The sequence below is a fragment of the Chelonoidis abingdonii genome, chromosome 11 (genome assembly GCF_003597395.2).
Source record: "Chelonoidis abingdonii isolate Lonesome George chromosome 11, CheloAbing_2.0, whole genome shotgun sequence".
Lineage (NCBI taxonomy): Eukaryota > Metazoa > Chordata > Testudines > Testudinidae > Chelonoidis > Chelonoidis abingdonii.
The window spans coordinates 23,045,456-23,048,315 of NC_133779.1; the positions used below are offsets into that span (position 1 = coordinate 23,045,456).

The 2,860-nt window shown below is 51.6% G+C and overlaps 1 protein-coding gene across 1 annotated transcript in view; it reads left to right on the top strand.

Annotated features, from left to right (window-relative positions):
* Positions 1–770, top strand: part of CYB5D1 (cytochrome b5 domain containing 1) — a 7,025-nt gene extending 6,255 nt beyond the window's left edge. The window contains exon 5 of the mRNA XM_075071347.1: positions 599–770. The gene's annotated coding sequence lies outside the window, so the exon portion shown is untranslated. The remainder of the gene's footprint in view (positions 1–598) is intronic.
* The last annotated feature ends 2,090 nt before the right edge of the window (positions 771–2,860 follow it).

Sequence of the window (2,860 nt, forward strand, 5' to 3'; positions counted from 1 at the left end):
CCGCGCAAACCAAAAGAGACAAAAAAGACTTCGATAACTTCAACTACAAAAATCATACAGACATACAGACAGCATAATCATAACCAGTAACCCATAACCTGGTCTTAGACACCTTATATGACCCCCTTTACATAGGATTTGGTGCCACTACAGGACGTTGGGTGCAACCCATGTTCTATATGGTCCCAGTTTATATCAATAACGTCACAGATGTCACTTGTTGGCGGCAAGCAGCGTCATCGAGAGGCGTCGTGCCGAAATGCTGCAGAAATTTGGCAGCATTTTGGCGGGTGCTCCACTGCCAGCCAGGATGCGGGCGCATTTAGATGACCCCGTGGGCACCATGGCGCCTGCGGGCACCACATTGGGGACCCCTGGTTTAGGGTTTATAAACCCGTCCCAAGCTCATTTGGTAATTCAGGATGTGCTCATTTATCCATATTGACTCTTTTGCTGAATCTGCTCTAAGCTCAGTATCTTGTGGCAGAGAGTCCCCCAGGACAGTTTCATTCTCTACGCAGGTATTTCCTTTGGCTGCTCTTAACAACCTCTCGACCTTGAGTGAGGCATCACGGTCTCCATGCTTTTTCTGTCCTAGGCGCTGGGCAGTGTAGTGCCACGCTCTTCCAAGGATCAGCCCCCGTTTGGGAGCTGAAACCGTCGCTCCCATTCCACGTTGGACGCAGGGTTCCTGTGTGCGGTGCTGGTACCATGGGGCTGTTTTGCACCAACTTATCATGTTCATGACGGAAATAAAATCTTTGTTACGATACTGACGTTATGATCATTTCTTGTGGGATGGGGGCTAGGAATTGTCACCCTACATCAGGACCCATCAATAACCCACCCCTTCCCTGCCACCTTAAATCAGACCCGTGGGCCCATCTAGCCCAGTGTCCCGGCCCCTCTCTGCTGCCCCGGATGAGATGTGTGAGCCCATGGATTTGTTTAGTGGCCTGACCTTTGGATCCTGGATCCATGCTGGGATCCCAGGGCCCTACGCACTTCCACAGACCTCGCCCACTGTGCCAGGTAATGAACTGCTCTGGCCGCTAGATGGCAGCAGCTGAGCATCCATCTGCCAGCCCTGAGCTGCCTTGCCAGAGATCCCTGACCCCCAGCCCCCTCCCCCAGCCACAGCTGTCACAGTTGACAGCTGGGGCTGGATCTGACAGCTGTGGGGTGTGGACTTCATAGCTTTTGATGGCCAAGCTCCATGCATACCCTCTTGGTATCCCTTGTCCCCCCACCCCCCAATTTCAGGGACCCGCTGCAACTCCCCCAGTCCTTCCTCTGCCAGAGGCTCTATCTGCCCCCCATTTCTCCCGCTCCCACTGCTGGGGGCTCAGTGGGCCCCATTTCCCTTCCCCCCCGCACACTGCACACACCGGGGTCTCCGTGCTCCCCTCAGCTTTGGGGTGGGATCCTGTAATCCAGCTGCTCTCAGAGGGGCTCTACAGGTTATACCCTGCCGGTCTCCAGCTGTATTCCTTCGCCCCGGGGGTGGTAACAGTACACAGTGACACAGAAGCCGGTTCTCCAGAGCAAAGCACCCTTAATTTTGCCCCAAGGTACACACTGCTTAGAGAAGCGGATTTAAAATAACCTAGACTTACACACTCAGCATTCCCCTCTGTTTTTCTGTCCCTATGGGTGCTCCACTCATGGTTACTTTAGATGTGCATGTGTCCCCATCTGCCTTAGATTTTTGGTGTCAGTGTTTGTTTGACCTGTGCATGCGCCACACAACTCCTCGCGCCCCGTACCAAGGACATATAGGGCTATGTGGGCAAGTGCCCTTTAGTTCCGCCTTTGTCCTGAGACGGAGCGTCAAGCGTGCCTGCTTCACTTAGTACAGTTCGCTAGTTTGGTTTAGTTGTTAGTTGGGGCGATTGTTTTCTTTTGGTTCCTTTTTTTCTCCAGTTGAGGGGTTTCTTTGGACTTTTTTGTTCTGCACTATGACAGGCTGTAAGTGGGGTGTTTCCTTCCAGGAAACTGTCCCCATCAATGATGGCCATTCCCAGTGCCTCTGCTGTTCAGGAGACACTGATATCCCAGGTGAGCGTAAGATCTGCTCCTCCTTCAAAAGCAGATCTAGGAAAAACGGAGAGAACAATTCAAATTATTTATGAGGGAGCAAGGCCTCAGATCAGCCTCTGACCCAGGCTCTGAGAACGCCCACGTACACCAGCCTCCGAGCACACTTAGTGCCCTCTCTTCTTCAGGATCCCCGTCACCAAGAGCTTCAAGGGATACAATCGCTGCTACGTCTGAGTCTCAGGCACTGAAAATCCTAGAGGAGGCAGAGCTGCATCAGTGCCTGCAATACAGACAGCTTAGCGTTCAAAGTCTCTGTGTATTGACAAGAAGAGTAGAAGATGCCTTCGTACACTTCCGCATCCCCATACCTATACCGTCATCCTGTACCTCTAGATCAGTACCACCAGAGTCTGACTCTGAACTCACAGCAAGTGTTTGGGGCCCGTAGCACTGATGTTCTCAAAATCGGTACCTGCCTTGGTACTGAGGCTGGCCTCCTCATGTAACTACCTACGTACCGTTGGTACTGCAGGAGTTTAGATACTCAAAGGACCTCCTTGGGTCGAATAAGCCAGAGTCCTCATTACTTACCGGCACCAGACACTGTCCGTATCAAGATCTTCTGGGTCACTGACTCCACATTTTTTCATTGAAACCTCCTTATACAGGACTTCGACCATCCACTGTGAACAATTATCACTTTTCCTGAAATACGTTGATGATGACTCTTCCGGCTACCAGATTTTGTAACAGAGTTCTCCTGTTTATTCTGCAAGATGCAGTTCTTCTACCAATTCTGGCCTGATCAATGGTCGATGCC